This window comes from Mytilus californianus, unplaced genomic scaffold, assembly GCF_021869535.1.
Source record: "Mytilus californianus isolate M0D057914Y unplaced genomic scaffold, xbMytCali1.0.p SCAF_20, whole genome shotgun sequence".
Lineage (NCBI taxonomy): Eukaryota > Metazoa > Mollusca > Bivalvia > Mytilida > Mytilidae > Mytilus > Mytilus californianus.
Window position 1 is genome coordinate 4,952,268 of NW_026262669.1, and position 24,671 is coordinate 4,976,938.

General features: G+C 31.3%; 1 protein-coding gene and 1 long non-coding RNA gene across 2 annotated transcripts in view; one reads left to right on the forward strand and one right to left on the reverse strand.

The window, feature by feature from the left end:
- The window catches only part of LOC127731812 (probable E3 ubiquitin-protein ligase MID2), a 227,352-nt gene that overhangs the window by 146,330 nt on the left and 56,351 nt on the right, over window positions 1–24,671 (reverse strand). The gene's annotated exons all lie outside the window — the stretch shown is intronic.
- Window positions 6,218–10,454, forward strand: LOC127731642 (uncharacterized). Its single transcript, XR_007995658.1, has 2 exons — window positions 6,218–6,466; window positions 10,297–10,454. It is a non-coding gene; the product is annotated as an uncharacterized LOC127731642 (long non-coding RNA).

Sequence of the window (24,671 nt, forward strand, 5' to 3'; positions counted from 1 at the left end):
TCTTTTCCCTTACCGGTAAAATGATTTTATCTCAGTTTGTACCATTTTTCAAGACATAATTGCGCAAACGTTTTCCTTCACTTTCAGATACCGCAATTCTGAGAACCCTAATTGTGCGCCTATCCCTGAGAACAGATATTCTATATTTTTTGCCCAAAATATTGAATAAACCATTTTAATTTCGGATGTCTTAAATGTTATCATTAATACCAGAGAAGGTATGCCATTGTACCATTCAGGTTTGTTTTTAATGTACACAAAAGATTTCCGACGGTCAACACAGAGTCCAATGAAGTAAAATTTCGATAACGACAGTGACATGATGAGGATGTGGAGGGGGGGGGGGGGGGGTCCCCCTTATTGAATTACATATTTATCTTTGATAAATGCATTGACTTTTTAGACGTATCGTCTAAATGTTGGCTAACTAGCCCCCCCCCCTTTTTTTCAAAGTGGTTTATCATTTTCGGACAAAATGGGTGACAGATCAATGAGATGTCGGAATGTATGGGCAATCGCACCTCACTCCAATCTATAGAAAGAGAGAATTCTTAACAGAAGGTCTTCAAGTAATCAGTTCTATCTGTTATGGTGTGTCTTTGTATGTACATGTATATTTTCTCTTTTAGTATCATAAAAAGGAAGATGCAAATGTGGTTCAATGGAATCTTTTGTGTAATCATTACAGCTATGTTTGTTTACCAATCACAGTTTCTATTATATAGACAGATGTGGCATATAAAATTGGTATACATTGGCCTTATGTATTTTAGCAGAGTTCAAGATTAAGATAAAGCAAAAGTTAAAGGATATGAAATTTTACAGAGGTACGGAAAATTTCTCCTGTATTTGTTGTGCTACCGTGTCCAAATTTTTAAATTGCAAAAATCCTAAATATTTATTGGATAAAGCACATATGATATATGATAATATAACAATGCGCAATCCAAGTGTACAACATATACAACATGATAGATAATTATATAAAACATTTTACTACAAGTGAAAATTAAGTATATGCTTTAACCACAAGTCTATTTTATTGGAAGGTAAAATATAATCATTAATCTCCAGCTATGTACTTAATGCTAGCCTAACGAATGGACACCAAGAATATTTTTTAAATTCAAACTCTGAACCTTTTCAAATGCAGTGTCTAGCTAGGTATTTATTAAAATCAAAGATCCAAATTTCAAAAAGTTTCCAAAATTAAACAGTCTATATACTTATATTAAAGGTCGTTACTTAAGTGTATCAATTATTATTCAATAAGGAGTTTAAACTCTCCTACGATTTAAATTGCTAAGGGGTAATCACTAAAAATTTTCAAATATCTGTCAAAATAACAGTCTTATGCTATCTGAAAACATTTTAATAGTTTAAAGCTCACCTACATGTACGATTTAAATTGCTTAGGGATATCCAACAGATCATTTTTTTTAATAAATACTAAAAATTTGCAAATATCTGTCAAAATTGCAGTCGTGTGCCACCTTAAGGAATTTTAATAATACATGTTTAAAAGGTCACATGTCCGAAAATATATATACAAAAATATGTTTAAATCTAAAAATACACATTTGACACTATGACTTTTTATTTTAAAATAATGGAGAACTTTTTAATTTGGTCTTGGTGGAATAAAATTTAGGGGAAATTAGCTCCACCGCTTTCCATCTTAATATTGATTTTTATTTTATCAACGCCTGACTTTTAATTAGTTTCTGACCCCAACTTATAACTGTAATGTAAAATCTGGCAGATATTTTCACATCCGTAAGAACAAATGTTTCTTAGTAGGGTGCATTTTCTAATAAAGGATCAAAGGATGCACATGGTATTCTATTATCAAACTTTCACTACATCAGGATCGTGGCGTTCCTTATCAATTAGCTTAATGGGGCGTGTTAAATTATTACATAATAATTTGAACTCTTGACAGGCGCTTATCTTTGAAATTAAGAAAATCGACATTATCTAAACAATGTAAAGTTTTTCTATATATTTACCCATGTAGATGGGTATTTAGATAATAAATAATATAAATGTACATGCATGATACTATATATAAATCATACACTTTTTCTATTACTTTTATTTATTTTTGCACCCTGTATTAATAAACTAAAAGGAAATATGTCTACCTAGCTGAAAAAGCTTACAAGAAAGGCGATGTAAAAACAAATAAATTATATTCTAATATATGAGTTAACCATTTGTTGGAGGCAAATACATTTTATAATGTCATAACGTATTCTACAGTATACAGGTTTAGGCAAGGAAAACATTTTTTTGTATTGATCCTTTATAGAATTAAAAAAAAACGCATAATAGTTTTTAATTGTTTGTTTATATTTTACTATTTTTCGAAACATATTTCATCAGAGATATGAACCTGAATAATTAAATCATGAATAAATCCTTGCTGAACCGTTTTGTGTTTGCATACATGTACATTCTTGTGATGACAGGTAAGAGATGTACTACGAATCAGATGTGGATACAAAAATATTCCATAGATTTTTTAGTGTACATTTTTTCTCTTGCAATCCAATAAAGATTTTTTACTTTTTTACTCAAGTATTCCCATTTTAAACTTCCAACACAAATTGAAAGAATTTTTCCAATTTTGCTAAGCCAACGAAGATACAGTTATCTTGCTTTAGGGAGGAAAAAGTCATACTTGATAAACAACCCCAAGGGTTTTTTTTCGTTAGAAATATTGTCCTCCTTGGACTTCTCTCGTTCCGGCAGTAAAATCCTTGCTTCAGTCGGGGGCTTCCATTTGGCTGTTTGGGATACATAAGTATAGGTAGTCGTGTCCTTCCTGAACACACATGAACTATTTGCCACTGAACATTAGGCAATTAACAATAAATGCAGTTGGTGACTTCCTCGAACGCATCGATCTATCGCATAAAACTCGAAACAAAGAATACCAAAGTTAAGTTTGTCTCTCATCTTGACTTATACATCTAGAAATTGAACATGATGGTCGATTTCAGACAAAACTTGACATAAAAAAGATGATTCTAACTACCTTATTTTTTTAATTTCTATGCAACAGTATCCCAGCAGCTCTCGTGTATAGCTTTCTTTTGATACGATATTTCAGAGCGTGTATGTCCTATCATGATTTTTTTTATAGATTTATTGCTGTTTATTTACGTCCAGTAGCAAACGTTTCATACATGTTCAGGACGAGACAAATAAAAAATGAATACCGTGAATAGTTAGGTCTTTCAATAGGGGGTTGACCGGGATGACGCTGGAAATTTGGAATGTCAATTGAAAATGTTAGTATGGAAAAAGGGACAGAAATTAGGCCTTGCAACTGGCCAACGCCCGTCCTCTCACAGATTTGTTGCAAGATTTCATACCATGAAAAGAGCACCGGCATCGGAGTTACGTTCTCATTCTGACCGGACGTGGCTGCGAATTTATACATCCCACACAGCCCAACGGACGCCTTTATTTTGGATACGGTTTTCTGCCATCGAAAGAAGATCAAGGGGTGATCACGTTTCTAGACCCCTGTCAACCCATGGGGTCTTCTTGATAATTAAAAGGAAGCTTTTAACCCATGGGTTTCACGTGATATAGTTACAGTTATCCTTTCGAAAAAGTTACGGACGCCATCACGTGTTGGTTACAGTTCAGTAATATATGTGTCACAGATTACCACCGATATGTTCATTAGAGTATTGTCTTGATCACAACTCGTCCTGTTTTCCTCGAATGTTACATCACGGAATGAGACTTTTTATCGAATTTGTTCATAAATGAACAACACGACGGGTGTCATATGTGAAGCATGATTTGCTTATCCTGAAAGATCCGGAACAGTTTTAGTTCATTTCATTGAAGCGCATCGATAACTTTTATACGTATTGTTAGTTGAAGTTAATGTGAATTTATGGTACAAAATCGTTTCTGTCGATAAAAATTGCAAAACTGTTGATGGGCCATGATAATGTTGCCTTGTCGGGACCTTTTATTGCCGACTATGGGTTTTTCTCATTGTTGAAGGACGTACGGTTGCCTATAATTGTTTAAATCCACTTCATATGAACTTTAATGGATAGTAGTCTCATTGATAAGCATACCACATCTCCTTGATTTTATATTGTGTTCATCGTTAAGTTAATAAATTTTCTTGGAGAATATGTTTTGATGACAGTTATGATTTGTATCCTTCATTCTCCGTCCGAATACTTTCCTAGCAACATAAAAAGAAGCAAGGGCATGCGATAAAGAACAAGGCAGAAAAAAACTATTTTAATATACGGCAGAGAGGTCACGTTTACATTGCTGGCATCTTTTCCTGAATAAGTTAAACAATATTAATGTCTTTATATTTCAAGCATTATATGTGCTAGCTCATACAATAATTTATATGGTTTGATACTGACCCCTAGTCCCCCTTTACGGATGTATCCCCCTATTGAATTTTACAAATACTTTCTTGATCCGTAGGGGGTCAGTACCCATGATGCTGGCAGATCTGCATAATACCAATAATTTAATTGATGAAGAATTTTAATATGAATATATTGATACATATATAAATAATTTTTATATTTGATAATATAAAAGTAATGCATCTTAGGATGACCATCAATGGCTTAAACTGCAGAAACACTAAAATAGTGTCGGCCCATATTAGGCTATATGGGATGTGTGGTTTATAGGCGTTTTATATTAACAAAAAGAGAAAATATCAGCCTATCAAAAGCTGTTAATTAACGTAATTTTAAACTTCGGTGGAGATCACATGTTCATTTGATATTCCGTGCATCCGAGTGGTGGGATTAAATCTTTCACCTAAATATCGAAGAACTATAGATATGGGGGTTTTAAAAAGACATTATTGGAAATCTTTTTGGCAGCTGTATATGTACAAAAAGGGGGGTTTAACTGAATAAAGGTCTGATACTGCATATATTTACATAGGTTTTTATTTGCAATTCGGCAGTATTCAAGTGTTTTATAAGTCAGGTTCAAGAATGTAATTTGAATTATGATGTCGGATAGGAGAAGTTAAAGTACATTGTTTATCAGGGGCGGATTCACAAGGCGCGCGCCTCCTAGCGACAGAAAAAAAAAATGTAATTTATAGGTGAAATTACAGCCATTTTTTTTTTGTTAAAGTTTTGTCTTCCTACTCTCATTCTCAGGGGCACCCCAACTCCCCCTTTACATCAAATCCTGGATCTGAGCCTGTTTTTTGTGCTTATTTGTGAACCTAAACATCTATATATATCTGAAAGACACTGGAAGCTTGAGATTGAATTAATATTTTTTTCTGATTTCTGTCCATTGATAAGTGCTAATAATGTTAAGTGTTCAAATGAATTATCACAAATTAACACAAATGCCGTATTGAATGGCAATGAATCCGCAGTCAAACCACTTGAGGTAGGCAGTTTGACATCCGAATTCAACTAACATTAGATTTGAACCTAGAATAAATATACGTGATGACGCAAATGCATGATATTTTTTTCCAGAATATCAGTGTGTATGCTAACCATTTACTATTTCTTGCGCAAGAAAAAGTACGTGCATGCATAAACATTGATTTTACTCGTCGAAGGTGATTTTTTTTTTGCATTTCTTATTTATGTTTTTTGTGTACTATTGTTTGTCTAGATCTGTTGGTCTTTTTCTTCCGTTTTGCAGAAATTGAGAATTGGAATAGGATTATGTCTTTGTATATAAAACACGGAGAAATAATGATGTACACTCCCAAGTAATAAATAAAATAGTCAAGCCTTAAAAGGTAGTTTCAAATGGTAATTGTATACAATTTTCTTTTTACAACTAAAATCCAGCAATGATTTTAATTGACTTGTGCACGAATCTACACACAATAACATATTTTCAATAAAGGTAATTTTTTTTTATTACCTCATTCTATCAACAGTCAATTATTTCAAATCAAAAGCAAAAATAAATTCAGCAAAAAATATTTGGTGACCAGTCAGTTGTCTCGGGTTCACGTGTTGCTTTTCTTTTTTTTAAAGAAAGCAACTTGTTTAAATCTGATAGGTAGTTTTTCGTGATGTTTTTTCTTATACATAAATACGTGTCTATGGAAGATGAAAGCCTTCATCTACGTTACTATTCATCTGGCGAAGATGAATACAGCAGCAACAGTCAGAAAGGGGAAACAACAACCAATGATAATATGGCAGGAGCACGTGGCGGGCCAGAGGATATACCCGATGAGTCCATGAGTGCTTTGGAATGCAGTAGAGTAACAGTCAGTCGCTTTAGTACACCGTCAATTCGAAGTTATTCTAATACCCCAACCAATTTGGCAAGTACACCATGTTCCAGCAGGACAATCATTCCGACTTTCCTTAGAACACCTTTATCCGGAGAAGTTCGTTCTAGCAGGTCACTTACTTCTGTCACAGAGGGTATATCAAGAAAAGAACAGACTACAGCATCAGCAAACAAGGTAAAACTTTAAAAAGTCGATGAAAATTCAAACAATGAAGTGTTTCTTAAGTGTAATATGTTATGATTTAATTTTGTCTATCTGTCTGCTTACAACGGATACGTTTTTGTCAAAGGTACTTGGGGACAGGACACTTTTTTTTAGCCAGCCCCCTTTTTTCCTAAAATTTGTTATTTTTTGTTTTCTGTTAATTTCAATTATTTTCGCATTTCTTTTTTGTATTACATGAACATAAATATATACTAGAAATAACTTGTATATTTGCTATTATCTATCAATTCCAAGTTTACTTTAGAACTGATATAAAATTGCAAATACAAGTTATTTCTAGTATATTTATGTTCATATGAAATAGAAAAACGCGAGAAAAAAATTAAATTATAAGAAAACCAAAAAAAAAAAAAAAATAACAAATTACAGAAAAAAGGGGGAGGGCTAAAACAAAAGTGTCCTGTTCCCAAGTACCAAGGGTTTTTGTTAGAACAGTGTTAGACAAGTGACCATCATAAAACACATTGAAAAAAAAAAAAATTTAAAAACAAGATGTTTTTGTGTGTAAAAAACTTTTTCCTTTAAAGGTTCAAACATTTTTTTCACATTTCTGGGACAAATATTCTTTCGTGTATTTTTTGTTTTAAAAACTAGCCATTTATAACGTCGTTTTCTTTAACAGTGATGCCTCATTTATCATTAAAGCCCTTTATTATTAAAGCTGTATATATCAATACAATGACTGTCACATAATTGCTTTAGTAAATGTTTATTAAAGTTAAAATAACCGAATCAAAATAAAACTTTCGTAATCGTATACATTTGTATATCAAGTCGAGAATTGTTGCAAATGTAACTAATATTAGTTTTATGGCAGTTACCTCAGCTAATAGCTAGATGATGTGTCTGCACGTCTGCTTAAATAGAATTGTTTGCATAAAACGGCCAAAAGAAAACCAAAGGCAAATGTTTTGAAAATGAAATTGCACACAGCAAGACATCATTAACCAAATTGGATCTTTTGTTTGTACCCAAAAGATACATAGCTTTAATACTCATTTTGTTTTTGGTTAACGATGTTCCTGTATATTTTTTTCTTAAGTTTTCATATCTTCATAGGTTTCAATCATTGCCTGATTTCGAAACCAACGGTGTGCAAAAATACAGGATAAAATGGTCATTAATTCGTTTTGCAACTAAATTCAAATTAACAATACTGACATTTGAAATCTGGACAAATCAATTATATATAGTGAATGAAAGTATATATGTATCTACTTCATTGATATAAGATGTGATGACGCATTCCTGGTAATTGAATCTGCTCAGAAAATAATTCCCCACGAAGATAAAAAGAAACGAAATTTCTTTTACAACTTGTCCTGTATATGCTTAGAAATAGTTTAATCTATCAGATTAAAGAAAAATGAAAGCGCCTCTGAGTCGGACAATTGACATATAGATATACTTTGTCTTATATTATGGTGAAATACTGCTTCTATCAATTAATGAATAAATAAAAAAGCATTTAAGGTTAAACATCTTAAAACAATTTCTTTATTATCTTTGAAAAGTAAATGATAACGTATGTACAGGTGTTAGTTATCCTTATTCTTTTGTGATCTATATTTTGTCGGTTAGCTGTTCTTTTTTCCGTTTTAATAATTATGAACTTTCAATTCTTAGTTAAATAAAAAATAAATAAATTGATTAATGATTTTTGAAACAATGCTTAAAAAAAAGAAGTCATATCATATAACTGAATTAATAAAAAGCAATAACAGTTCAAGCCGATTTTTTTAACAGTAATTTTCTATTTTCAGTAAAACCACTTTTCTTTATGTTACCACGCTTCTTTTTTTCTCTTCATGAACACATGTTTTATCATCGTCTCTGATAATTATTGTGCACACATGTTCATTATTTTCAAAATTAGCAAAACATTTAAAAGAAAATGGAGACCAATCATTCGCGCTTTTACCATATTTTCTAAATAAACTGTTGCAAAATCAATAGTTGTACAATATGTATCAATCGGTCAATTGATCTTTCGATGAGTAACTAGAACTAATAATTTTTATTTGTCAATTTCAAATCAAAACGGAGGCAAAAGCCGCTAATCGGATTTTCGTTTACGCGTGTTCTTTATCTATGATTATTGTAAAATTGAAACTATGGTCACAATTGAAAATGTTCTTCATTTTTACCATATATTTCATTAAAATTGTGATGTTATCCGTTATTTTGCATTATATTTATGTCACTGATTGTGACCAAACTGATCACATTGGTTTATAGTAAATTAATCTCCTGTTGAATCTTAACATTTCCATCTGTTCTAATGGGACCATTTAAAAGCTCTGCTCCGAAAGAAGAAACAACAGTTTCACATTTTCAGCTATTATACTATAGTTTTGAATTACCAAAAATATTACTCATTCACTTAAAATCTCATTTATTTCATCGTGTATCTAAAATTTCACCTGATAGACCTTTCATAACATTTTTTTTGGTATATATATATATATGAATCGACGATTTGCCGATGGGAAATATGATATCGTGACAAAAAATCTAAAAATGAGTACACAAATATCATACTTTATATACGAAATGTACTATATGAAAAGCACTTTAACCTTTACAAATTTGTATTGCGTTTTGAATAATAAGTTACTGTACTATAATGATTAATTATGGATAAGGACAAATTATTATGTCCTATCTAATCAGCATATCTTATATGATATTTTCACCAAAACAGTATTTTTAAGCTGAGTTTTCAACTTTTATTTCTCAGTTTACAACTGAATTATTATATTTAAAATTGGGAATGGAAATGGGGAATATGTCAAAGAGACAACAACCCGACCAAAGAGCAGACAACAGCCGAAGACCACCAATGGGTCTTCAGCGCAGCGAGAAAATCCCGCACCCGGAGGTGGTCCTTAGCTTGCCCCTAAATAAAATTGTGTACTAGTTCAGTGAAAATGGACGTCACACTAAACTCCAAAACATATAAATGAACTAAAATTAAAAAAAACATACAAGACTAACAAAGGCCAGAGGCTCCTGACTTGGGACAGGCGCAAAATTGTTGATTATATATTAATCGCCAGGTAAATTTTATATGTTGCTACAATCATGTCCTGTTGTTCGGAGCGCCTTAAGTGCCATATACATATACAATTTTCGTTCGCCCGAGATTTAATCTGGTGCACATCAGTTTGAAAAATCGTGCGCACCACTTTGAAACTAGTGCGTATGAAAAGTCGTGTGTACCATTTATGAAAGTCGTTCGCATTATTTTAAAAGTCCTACACACCATTTTTGAAAGTTTCACACCAGTTTTTGAAATGACATGCGCATTATTTTCGATGTCTTGCATACGATTTTTGAATTTCGTGCGCACCAGTTTTAAAATCCAATGATTTGTATTTTAACAACTAAAGTTTCACGTGTCGGGTGAAAATTGCAGGATAAAAACAGTATATGTACATTGTCGGAAAATATAAAATGTATTTGTACTCGCTGCGAAACAGGAGAAAAGCTCGGAGAGCCTCGCTTTTCGTCCTGTTTCTAAAGCTCGTACACATACATCTTATATTTTCCGACAATGTACATACATTGTATATAATATATGTTATGCTTTAAATCTGTTATATACACTACTTGTATACATCGGTGAATGTCATAAATTTAGGTGGTTTTTTTAGGTACATATATATTCTGAATGACGGATTGATTTAATAGTCTTTTGGTTTTTAAGAAATGATGAACTTTATTGAGTTTTGTAACTCATGTATTTTAAATGGTTTAGTTATAATTGTTATTTTTAGATTGACACTTTAACAAAGAAGTCATCTAAATGAAAAGGCAACTGGTAAAAGTGCAAGAAAAACAAATTAATGTTGAAAAGAAAGTGGATATTATGATTCAAATACTACAATCAAAAACAAATGAACGAAAAAAGGGAAGCCAAAAGATTAACGTCCCTGCACAAGTAAGTAATTATTCATTGTTCAACTTTTAATTACCTTTTCAAAATATTGCATATTGTACATGTAGTAGCGGATTACAATTTTGTTTTCGGACTATATGTACAAAGAAGTAATTGTGGTCGGCACAAGATTCGAATACATATTGCACACTTACATTTTGTGTTTTAATTGTATAAATATTGCAAAATTTTACACACTTTGATTACATGTTGTTGTGTTTTAATTAGAACGTAATGAAGTCGTGAAGTTAAGAATGTACATGTATATATATTTTATGTTTGCGACTTTCTACACATATAATTATATAACTTCAGTTCTCAGTTGTTCTTGATGCATGCAATTACTTTTTCCTTTCAGCAATCAAGAAGGGATGGTTATCAGCAGGGTATTACTGAAAAGGATTTCATCTGGAGAATAAAGAACGAAACTGGCAGTATTTCAAAGTATGTATATGAAATTAAATAATTTAAAAGTTTCCTTGGAAATTGAAAAAATCTCATGGTTTGTTATTCAAACCAATGTAACTTAATATGTAATGTATGTCCACATTCATCATTAAACGATACGGTTTTAGGAAAAATGCTCGATTACTTGTGATTTACGACATTGAAACAGATTTAATTTTGATCATATATCTACTTTGAATCATTAATTATGAAATTCTACTTATTCGAGTATAAATCTTAATTTTGTACACAGCTTTTGGGTCAATTTAAGTGAAAAGTTTGCAGGATATATATATGTGTATTTGGTAATCATAGTTCTATTCAGATTCAAACAACATTTTAGCAATAATTGATAATTATTGCCGACATTTGTTACACTCTTATTTAAGGAAGCTTTGATTTACAGTAAGATTATTTTTTCAATTTACTTTTTTTTAAATAATTTTACAGAGAACAAAGAGAAGTCTGGATTCATCATATAATTTGTAAAAGGCCCAATATCCTGATGAAGTGAACGGTGTTGTTAGAGGTTTGTAGCCCCCCTCCAAACCCCAAAAACAAAATAGTCGAAATTGCTGTTCTGCAATACAATTGCTTAGCCTAGAAGGCATGTTTAACTGTCATATTAAGAATGACATCTAAAAAGTTAAAAGTAGTCAAATTCAGTTGATACTTTTTTTATTTTGGAAAAGAGTGTTACGTTACTGAATAAATCCTAGCTTATGTTAACATTACATTGATACTGTCGGCTTTTTTTTACAAGAGGGTATTTTTGTTGTGCTGTTTTAGGGAGCAACCATTTAACTTTAAGGGGGGAGGGGGTATGGTTTTTTGTCTGAGTCAGAATTTTATTTTTTCACCCAAAGCGCGAACATTTTTTTTTTGCAAAATTTAACACTATAAGGTAAGAGGAAAATCTGGATTCAGAATATTTTTTTAGGAAATAACCATACCCCCCCCCCCCCCCCTTTGAAATCACATGGTCGATTCCTTGTTGCTACACACCTGTATCCTACCTCTTTTTATTTCGAAACATGACGTTCAATATTACCATTGAATTCACTTCATATGATTTCGGACCAAGTGTTGAAATGAGTAATCCCATTACCAGCTAGGGGCCTGTTTTTCGAAAGTATCTTATGACTAAGACATGTCTTATGATGGTCTTAGGACATGTCATAGTCGTAAGATATGTTTTCGATATATCATAACTTTTGTCGTAAACTTAGGACACTAGCTCGCGACATGACTTACGATGGTCTTATGATTATCAACTAGAATTCTAATTACTTTTCATGTATAATGTACATTACAATAAAAATAATAGTTGTGTTGCTCAGTCGGCAAAATATTTAGATTTATTCTTCTCCATTTTGCATTCAAACTTTTTGAATCTCCTGCGACGTAAAATTTGGACTCCTTTTCTTACTCATGATTTTGAAAAATAAATATACATATTATTTCTTTCCTTATATATTACTTTATTTACGCATTTGCTCGGGTATATAAGCAGACACTTTCAGTAATATTTTGAAACGCCATATAATTTCCATATTATAAATAATAGCAAATGCATACTATCATATAACTTTAATAGATCTATTTTGATTTCGATCATATCACATCAAAACATTCTACCATGGAATAACCAAGTGACACTGTTTAGTCTCAAATGGAGGCAAGCAATTGTATATTAAAAAAATTTTTCTTTTACATTGCGTCAAGTAGATTTTTTTTTTGTAGGATGGATAAAGACAAATTTTGAATCGTTCAAAGCAAAGAAACGAAGAGACGAAACTGGTAAACAAGAAGAACATAACAGGAAAATGGCTGTGTACAGTAAGATGAGAAGAGTAAGAACTGATTTTTTTATTATGGTGAACAATTAAGATATTACAGTCAACATAAGAAGCGGATTTAGACGGGAGTTTTATTTGATATTATATACTTATATCACTCTAAACAGGGAACCCCCTTTTAACTTCATTTTCATTTTGCTTTTCACTAAATTCCTTTTGTGACGCTACAATAAAAAAAAGAAAAAGGTGACTATATCTAATGACGTCACATATATATATATATATACCTCATTTTGCAGATCGGTGAAAAAGTTTGTCTACGTAACGTCTAAAAATCAAAATAGAAACAGAATCCAACACCGAATCTCGTGCAATATAATAATTCTCCACTCTCGACAATTGAATTTTCAATACTCAAAAAGCTCGGCAGGCCTTCACTTGATGTAACGGTAGAATTTATCTCTCCCTCTCTCGCCGGCCGGGCTTTTCAAGAGAGAGAGAAATTAAATGCTAAGAATTGAGTGTTCTGTTGGATAATATATTATATTCATAAATAATATACAGCATGCTTTCTGTCACAGTAATCACTAGTATTTTTTTTACAGACTGCTTTTTGCTGAGGTTATAATAATAATAAAAATAAAAATAATAATAATAATAATGATAATAATATCTTTATTGAAAGAGAGTTATTACGGCATATATGGAATCTATTTGTATGTATTCAAAATGAAATTCAAAGAATTTTGATTTGAGCTTTATTCTCTTTTTTTTTTTAGAAATTAAACAACAGAAAAGAGGCCCTAAAAGTAAAAGTCCAGTATACCAGAGGAACAAAAAGAAAAGGGCTCGAATAGCCTTGTGGTGCAGAACATGTCTTATGAACAAACAGATTCATAAGACGAAGGATCGTTTATCGTCAGACCTCTGCCATGGAGGTCTGACGATGTTGATAAATTAGTAAAAAAAAACTAGGCCAAAAGCATAATGATCAACTAACCAAGAGAAGCAGACGGCAGCACCATAAAGGAAAGGTTGGGGCAGTTTCCTCAAGGATAAAACCAGAAGTCGTGCCAGGACATGAATGGGTGTTTAAATAGTTTAAAAATAATGTCAATGATTAAACTTTATTCGTTTTAAGTATGCAAGTTTTACCGACCATAGTAAATGCTACATGTGATTGTTAATAATTTTTACACAATTATTTGTCCAAAACTAAAAAAAACAAAAAATCTGATATATCGTTCTATTCTTATATTAACATATTTCAGTCATCACGAAATCAAATAGATGCGAACAGAAAGAGAAAAAATACATCTTCATGTCGGATGTCAACATACCGTCTTCAACAACAACAAGCGGTTCGAAAGGGGAACGTTTTTCATAAAAAATAGTAAAGAAAAGTTCTTCGCGAAACAACAGTAATACTATTGTAATGGGCAAAACTATTTAAAAATAACACGAACAATGTACATTTCATTGGCAAAACAAAATATAATAACTTTTTTGATTTGTAACCTAGCATCACGGAAAATAAATGTTAAAAAAATATTTTTTTATAGAATCTTCATTTTTAGATGGAAAATCTTGTTTTTTTTATATAAATATGGAAGTGATACCGAGAAAATAAGCAGTGTATTATTTGCACATAGTAGTAAAAAAAAAAGAAGAAGACAAAATGGTAATTCTTCGAAATAGTAAGAAACTTGGTATATATTAAATTTCAATGTTTTAAATATTTCTGTTGTGCGTAATTATACAATATAAACAAGAAAAAACTAGATAGCAGTAAATTTTATCTGGTACCCTGATATAAGCAATCATACAATGCATGTATACAACAGTTGGTTTTACATTTAAAATCCTTGTTTTAGTTGTGAAGCTCTTCATTGTGTATTTTTTATATTATATTGATGTCCACGCGAGCATAATCAAATATATATTTTGAAATTAATTGCACTGATAAAACATATAGACATGTAACTGGGATCTTATATGTGAATTTTTTTTTTCTTCAATTGATTAAAAACAGTAAGCAATGAAAGGGAAACAACTCTTGTTAAAATAAGAATATTTTTCGTATCTTTAAAAATTGAAGAAATTTGTTGTTGTTTTTTAGCTTAAAGGTTTACACGTTTATAATAATTAATATTCTTATAAAAAATAAGTATTAAGATCTTGATTTTTTTATTTTAATAAGAAAGGGGTTGTATAGAATTGGGTGCTTGTTAAACCCTCCAAATTACGTTGGATTTTATTATTCAGTTCGAATCTTTGTATTCAAAGGGAAATAACTCTTTCTATTAAAATAGTTGTAAGTTGTAATTAGGTAAGACAATCAAAACAACCACAACAAAGAGAATTCTGCAAATATGTTTCTGCTTATTATATTTAAATACTCAGTCCTTTTACGTCATGAAGCTGATATGTTTTTGTTCCTTAAAAACAGCTTTAGCAAAAACAAACAAAAATGCACAAAATTCGAGTTTTATAATTTTGTTATGTATGTAGATGTTTTTTTTTTAATTATTATAGAATGGAATGTTAGTACTTTAATTTGTCATGTATTTGTAAATTGAAAATAATGAATAAATTTAGCTAAGATTCTAGATAATTGTTTTTTTTTTTATTCAGGATTTCGCCATAGTCTAGATCTCCATTACGGGCAGTTTTTTTTATGAATTTCCAGTTGCTCCTCTCACTGTAATATCTTATATTTTGAGGCAATCATGAGTGTTTAATTCGAATTATGGGTTGTGGCAACTTAGGGTGTACAATTATGGCTTTGTTTGTTATACTGAAGTATGTTTGTATAAACAAATATATCCTGCATTATAATAGGGTTCGATTGTAAGAACGGTTACTGGTCATATGTGGATGAAAGCTGCAAATATACTGTTTTCTGTCGTGAATTTGCAGGTCAATTGGCATATATTTGGTGCACCAAACACGGAGATTACAAAGATTTTCGATAGTAAATGGAGTCAAAATGAGTTTAAATTTGAAGTAAATCAAGTTATTTCGCACATTAAATCTTTAAACTTGAAGTTGAATTTGATTTCAATTTGCATTAAATGAAAGTTTATCGTTGTATTAAATTTGTAACTCGATGTTGAATCAGATTTAAAACCACAGTAAACAGCTTACTGTTTGGAATATTATTGACTTAAATTTGTAGTAAATCATGTTTTACAGATTTTCTCTACATTAAATTTGATGTTGTATGTATATTAAACTTTGTTAAATTCGAAAATTACTGGACAGTAAATCAGGTGTCAATTCATGAACTTACTGCGTCCAGTAAACTATTTGTAAACTACTATTAAACATTGCGTTTACTTGAACTATAAACTACCAGAAAAAAAATAAACTCGGAAATTACGACTGATTTTCAAGTAGTTTATTGATACCTTAAATTAATACTTTCATGCAGTGTCAATATCATGGTTATATCGTAAGTTTAAAGTATCAATAGGTTCTAAATCTGTAACTAGACAAGCAGAAACATTTTAACGAGCAGTATATTTACGAACATTAAATACAACCTAATTTTAACGCTATGGAAAATAAATTACGCTATATGTTTGCACATCATTATCAGTATTATTCACTTAAACGCAGTCCTACTCGAGTAAGTGCTTGCTAACGTATGCAACGCATTACAAATGACTTTGAAGAAGATGTAAATCAAAGCAAAACAAAATATTTTAAAACAAATGTGAGTTGATGAAATATGTATCAAGAAAATTAAGCAAATACGGCTTAAAAAACTGCTACTTAGGAACAATGTAATGAAGATAAGTACATACATGTAATTAGTAAATGTGTCGACAGTAAAACGGTGCACTGGTTTACACAATATAAGAAACAAATTTACTCAAAACCATGGAGAGAGGACTTCATTTCGTAAAAAAAAAGATAAGGTAAACAGGAATATAATGTGTGATTCGCTTACACATTTGACGAATAGTTTACATTGTTTAAAGCGTAAAATTAACACTGTGAAATATACAAACAAATTGCCCTACCTCTTTGGTTTAGGTAATTCTTTCTCTCTGTGTCCGATATAATGTGTACGTACTCCACTGTCAAAATAAAAATGAAGTATTTACACATGATTCCTTAAATGTATAATATCAAAACAAAACATTTAAAGATGAGGAAAACAGATATTCAGTGCTAGTGTGAAAACAAGTATTCCTGAATAACTTCATAACTTTAGGTAGTGTCGAGTGCATTGTGAATACAATTTAAAATGTGCTTGGTCATAGACTACATGTCTATTTACTAGAGTCCATTGTTATTTCATTATAAACAATACATTGTTAATGACCACATCTTTTTATTGAATGACTTGTTCCCCCTGCGTCTGTCATGAGATTTTATTCAGAAATACATTGATATTCAAAAACTGAATTTTTATTATGCAAAAATACATGTCACTTTCAAATAATATAGTCATATTTAAGCATGTATTACGACTGCAGAATGCAGTCTACAGAACAATACTCTTCTCAGGTATTTACCTTATTTTGAAGATGCCAAACAGCTGTTTGATGTCGTTATCTGTTACAGGCTTAGCAGTATACTGTATGTTTGGAAATACGGGTAAAGGCTCTATCGTCAGCTTTGCAATGTCATCTGTAAGCTTCTGTAACGACTGTAACAATTTTCCATCGTTTCGTGTCTTGTCGAGTTCATATATCTTCTTGTCTAAGTTACTTCCCGCCTTCAAATCCATTTTCCTTTCTGCTAGGATCTTTGTTAATTTGTCCTTTTCTGTCTTGGATTGATCCTTGATCGATGCAATCATCTGTGCGATACATTTATCAACCATAGCCTTTATCTTCGTACCTTCTTCTGTAATAGTTTTGACTACTACTTCCACCTTCACATCAAATGCCTTTAGTACTTCTTCCAACTTTTTCATGTTTTCGGTTGTGTCGTGTCCTTTACGTTGGAGGTCTTTTTTATTCTTCTCTTTCAGCTGTGATATGCTGTCTATTAGCTTAGAAAAGGCATGCCCTGTGTGACTTCCAGTTACACAACTACTGCACACTGCTACATTACAGGTATTACATACAAAACTGACGTCTTCATTGTGTTCCTTACATTTCGATTTACCTTCCGGGATAACGTCTGATGAAGACTGAAATTGGTGATTTTTTGATAGTTTCTGTCTCATATGAAAGGTTTTACAATTTTCACAAAAATATTGCTCACATTCTAAGCAGTATTGGGATCCTGGAGCACTAACACAAATCTCACATGTTTTCGAGGCTGCCTGTGCCATTTCGTCAGCTATTGTCGACAATGTATACTACACAGGTAAGGAAAATAGCCTATGATAAGAGTGTTTTACATTTAAATCAATAACGGTTATATATGTATGTCGTGTATTTAAAGGTAGAACTGTGAAACATAAAACTTAAGTTATAATTCCAATATATTATGAATATTTTACATTTAAGACTTTTTGTTTATTGACTACTGTATAATTGTCTAGTGCAAGGTTTTATTGATGATGTTAAACATTGACCTGGATTTTTGACTTATTAATCATAATGTATTTCAACAAAAGAAGAAAAAAATATCATCCTAATAATAACTGGTGTGTGCATATATAGACATATTACACTGAGGTGGGGGAAACTGTAAAATGTAAGTTAGATGTGTACGATATCCTGAAAAAAATTTAGTTCATACACAGAATTTACATAGTGTAAGTTTTTTTTTTTAAACGCAAGTCTTAGTGTTTTGATTTGTATGTGTTTATCTTTAATTAACTTATAGATTAAAACTAAGCTGATCTACAGTTAATCGTATCTACTCAAAATATGACTTAATGGTTATCAATTTGCAGTTGTTTTTACTTTTACTAAAAACAAGAAATACATCTATATGATACCTTTGAGGTAACGTCGAAAAAAACAAATATCACTAACAACACATAATATAGAACACTCAGGGTTTAGCAACACGAACCGAACGAGAAACCTGAGGTGAAACATCATTATTTAAATTGCATGTTGAAGTAATTGTCTTATGTAAGAAGTTGTTAAGAAGGCATCATTCTAATACTAAATGTAGACTCATGATATTGATATTTAGTTTTAAAGAGAAAAAAGGAAACTAATTATCATTCTCACAGTTGCTTTATAGTTCAACAGTTTGAGTATCTATTTATATATTTTATTTAAACCTTTGAATACGATATTGACACAAATTGTTTACTTTATGACAAACGTACTGATTTCAACTTTCTAGTTACAAACTTACAATATATCAGCAGTAAATACCCTCTACTCAAGCGTATGGTTTTTACGGATTTCAATTGATACGTCACGATCGTGTTTGATCATACTTTACAGACTTAATTGTACAAATTCTTTAATTATATAAATCAACTTTTAATTCTATACATAATTATGCATAAAAAATATTTCCCCTTTCATTTCTATAATCTAATATATAAACGTAACACATAAAAACTCGTTACGCCTGTATACCTCCTTTTAGTTCTATTATTGTATATATAAACAGAACAAAAACAAATGTGTTAAACGCAACGAGTCCCATTCTTGCTTAATAAAATTATACGCGTAGGTTTTAAAAATCAGTTCAAATGGATTTTAAACTACAATCACTTATTATAACTTACTAGGTGAATCATCATTTATTGGTGTGTGACTCTCAACGCATGTCATTTTGAAGTTGTAAGTTTTAATACTGTAAAATCAAAATCTAGAGAAACTACATGGATTTCGTTTATTTATCAGCAATAATAATCGAATTAATAAAACGTAAACCAGATTGTTTGTTAAATTCTACATCATCATAAACAAGAACGAAAGTATAATTTATCAAAACACTCATTATGGTAAAACTTTTATCAAGATGTAATTATACACCGCGTTTTTTAAATAGTCAGTTCAATTAAAACATTCTAAAAAAAGTATAACAAAATTACCATACTCCATGATAAATTCAAAAAGCGAAAAGGGGACATCCATAAAAGCTGACAAAATCAATAGTGACAATTTCAGAACTTGTGAAATATAGTTGAATTTTCCTTCGCCTGCCCCTCTTGAATTTCTGAACGGTTATGTACAAAGTAAAATAACAAAAATGCCACAATTTGAGGAGAATTGAAATCGGAAAATCCCTCATCAAATGGCAAAATCAAAGGCTCAAACACATCAAACGAATGGAAAACAACTGTTATATTCCTGACTTGGTACAGGCATTTCCTGTAAGGAAATTGTCCTTCCGCATTCCATAATGAATTTCTGAACGGTGATACAGTACACTATTGGATATTTGTTCTTCCCTTGCTCCTGATAAATGTCTGAACGGTGAAATAGTACAATATTGGGAATTGTCCTTCCCTTACCCTTAATGAATTCCTGAACGGTGATAAAACACACTTTTGAGAAAGTGTCCATCCCCTACTCCTAATGAATGTCTGAACGGTGATATAGTACACTATTGTTATATTGTTCTTCCCCTACCCCTAATAAATTCCTGAACGGTTATATTGCACACTATTGGGAATTTGTCCTTCCCCTACCCCCGATTAGTTCCTAAACGTTGATATAGCACAGTATTGGGATATTGACCTTCCACTACCTCTATTGGTTTCCTGAAAAGTGACAATGCACACTATTGGGTAATGATTTCCCCATACCCCTAATGAGTTTCTGAACGTTGATTTAGCACACTATCAGAATATTGTCCTTCCCCTATCCCTTATGAATTTCTGAACGGTGAAATAGCACACCATTGGGATATTGTCCCTCCCCTACTCCTAATTAATTCCTGAACAGTTATATATGACACTTTTGAAAATTATCATATTTCTACCCTAAATGAAATTTTGAACTGTGATATATAACAGTATAGTGAAATTGTTCTTCCCCTACCACTACTGCATTCCCGGACTGTGATATAGCACAATAGTGGTAAGTTGGGCGTCCCCTATCCATCCCGAATGAATTTCTGAACAATGAAAAAACACACTACTCCAAATAAATTCCTGAATGGTGATTAAGAACACTATTGGCAAATTGTCCTTTATTCACCCCGAATGAATTTCTGAACGGTGATATAGCATATTATTGTGAAATTGTCCTTCTCCTACCTCTTATGAATTCCTGAACGGTCAATTAGCACATTATTGGGATATTGTCCTTCACCTACCCCTAATGAATGTCTGAACGGTGATATAGCACATTATTGTGAAATTGTCCTTCTCCTACCTCTTATGAATTCCTGAACGGTCATATAGCACATTATTGGGATATTCTCCTACTCCTACCTCTAATAAATTTCTGAACGGTGATATAGCACATTATTGGGGTATTGTTCTTTTCCAACCCCTGATGAATTTCTGAACGGTGATATAGCACATTTTAGGATATTGTCCTTCTTCTACCGCTAATGAATTCCTGAACGGTCATTTAGTACATTATTGTGAAATTGTCCTTTTCCTACCTCTAATGAATTCCTGAACAGTCATTTAGCACATTATTAGGATATTGTTCTTCTCCTACCTCTAATGAATTTCTGAACGGTCATATAGCACATTTTTGGGATATTGTCCTTCTCCTGTCTCTAATGAATTCCTGGACGGTCATATAGCACATTATTGTGAAATAGTCCTTCTCCTACCCCTTATGCATTCCTGGACGGTGATATAGTACATTATTGGAATATTGTCCTTAACCTCCCCCTAATGAATTTCTGAACGGTCATTTAGCACATTATTGATATATTGTCCTTCTCCTACCTCTTATGAATTTCTGAACGGTGATATAGCACATTATTGGGACATTGTCCTTCTCTTACCTCTAATGAATTCCTGGACGGTGATATAGTCAATTATTGGGATATTGTCCTTCACCTTCCCCTAATGAATTTCTGAACGGTCATAAAGTACATTATTGGGATATTGTCCTTCACCTACCCCTAATAAATTCCTGAACGGTCATTTAGCACATTATTGGGACATTGTCCTTCACCTAACCATAATGAATTCCTGGACGGTGATATAGTACACTATTTTACCATTGTCTTTCCCTACCCTGAATGAATTCCTGAACAGTGATTTAGCACACTATTGGGAAATTGTCTTTCGCTACCCCATATTAATTTGTACACGGCGATATAGTGCACTATTAGGAAATTGTCCTTCCTCTACCCTGAATGAATTCCTGAACGGTGATATAGTACATTATTGAGAAATTGGCCTTCCCCTACCTCTCATTGGTTCCTTAACGGTGATATAGTACATATTTCAAAGTAATTCTGCTTACTGGAATATAGTGCAAAAACGTAAATAACTTAGGATAGTGCAAGGGGATGTTTGAAATAATAATACAACGCTTACATTGGTTTGCTAATTGTTTATTGTTGATTTTCCCCAATTACATTAAGCAATAAATTGTTATTTACACCGAATAATAAGGTACTAGTAACCCAAATACATTCTTAAAATGTGTAGAATCAATTCCTTTACGGCTAAGCCCGAAAACTAATAATGCTTTACAATACTATAAGGTCTACAGTAAGACTGGTTTTAGGATTTCTTGAAATGAAAAACCAATTATAAGAATTGCCTTCTAACATATTTATTGTAGTTTTCTAGCACACTTTTGTTATAATATTCGTTAATGTTGTTGACTGACTCAGACATATGTGACATTCGGTTAAACGTTAATTGGCTAGATAGTTCTACTAATGTATAACATAATTAACAATTGTATATGCTGTTAATTCATCGTAAAAACCTATCTCTTAGTGGTGTTTTTTTCGGATTATAAGTAACTTTTTGATACACCAACCAAAATATAAATAGATTTCACCTTATTATTCTGATGTTCTAGGGACGAAAAAATCCATCAAATATAAACATGGAAGCAGTGAATTTAAAGTAGCATATCCAAAATTCATAATCATATACGCCCATTATTCATTTATTTATTAATTACTACATGATGTAAGCAAATATAATGCCTGTAATGCAACAAGTAAACAAAATATACTCAAAAACATTTCTAGTAAGCCGATTGCATTTTTTTTTAATTATATCATAAGACTTATGCATATTTCAATATCAAAATAACATTCAATTAAACAAGAAAATGTTTAGACTTTCTTTTTAAATTATTCCTTTTAATCAGGGAAAATGTTTTTTTTTTTTATTTTCTGTTTCTGGGAACATTTGCTACAGGTTGTGTCTGTGCTGTTTATTCCATGTTTATGTTGCACGCACCTCTTTGCTTCTGTGGTATTATTCTATATCATGTATATACACCATATACCTGAAAATTGAGGAAATCAAATTAATGTTAAGTTCATTCATTATCATTTGTCTTTCATCCTATTTTCGTAGATATGTGGGGTCTCTACTACATGTATTTGAATGTAATGTGAGTATTTCGAAAGCACTTTGGAAGTTACAACATAGTTTGTCAACGATGTGATCGCATGTTTTGCTCAAAGGAAAGCAGTCTTGTGATATTTAAAATCAATTACTATTTGTTTTATTTCTTAAATAACAAAAATGTCAATTATATTAATAGAGACCTTAATATGCTTAAGGAGTGTTGTTTGGTTCTTAAAGAGCAAAAATGTCAATTATATTAATAGAGACCTTAACATGCTTATGGAGTGTTGTTTATTTCTTAAAAAACAAAAATGTCAATTATATTAATAGAGACCTTAACATGCTTATGGAGTGTTGTTTATTTCTTAAAAAACAAAAATGTCAATTATATTGATAGAGACCTTAACATGCTTATGGAGTGTTGTTTATTTAAAAAAAACCAAAAATGTCAATTATATTGATAGAGACCTTAACATGCTTATGGAGTGTTGTTTATTTCTTAAATAACAAAAATGTCAATTATATTGATAGAGACCTTAACATGCTTATGGAGTGTTGTTTATTTCTTAAATAACAAAAATGTCAATTATATTGATAGAGACCTTAACATGCTTATGGAGTGTTGTTTTTTTTTTTTCTTAAATAACAAAAATGTCAATTATATTGAAAGAGACCTTAACATGCTTATGGAATGTTGTTTATTTCTTAAATACCAAAAATGTCAATTATATTGATAGAAACCTTAACATGCTTATGGAGTGTTGTTTATTTCTTAAATAACAAAAATGTCAATTACATTGATAGAGACCTTAACATGCTTATGGAGTGTTTAGTTTTTTTTTTAGTTTGACTCATTGTTATGGACTGACGTTGTTGAACTTTGGAACATCAGTTATATCGCGAAAATGTTCGATGTGTTACTATTAAAAAAAAACTTTATTTCCGCGATGTTGTACATGTATAAGATCCTTTGTGGCCAGGTTATATATTAACGTTATTTTAATCTATGGATTTCTGTAATCATTTGTTTACAGAGAAAAATGCTGTGTTAGACAAGTATGTACTTGGTAAATAAACGTACCAGAGTTAACAAGAAAAACTGATCTATTTCAGTGCTAACCATAATCTTAAACGTATATGGTCCTTTATAAGAATCCACTTATATATGTGAGCTAAGTCATTCGTTATATTTTTAAGACCAAGTTCTTGTCGTTCAATATTGGAATTAATTGAATGATATTTTACAGTTTACATATTTAACATTTACTTGTTGAATTCAAATAGCAAGTATCAAACAATTTGAAAAGTAATTTTATATTCACTAATGTAATGCTTTGTTTATATGTGATACACATATTTGTGAAAGGAAGAACTGTACTTCGTTTTATGACTTACTAATGGTATGTAATACCAAGCCATAGAGGCAGTATATGCACTGTTAGTGTAATTCTAAGTACTTACCCGTTACAGGCATCACAGCTAAAATGAGAATATATTATAAAGAATTAATAAAGTCGTGTAGACTTCCGACATAAGTCAAAGTTTACTAATACGACATATTAGACATATATCTATAAAGTA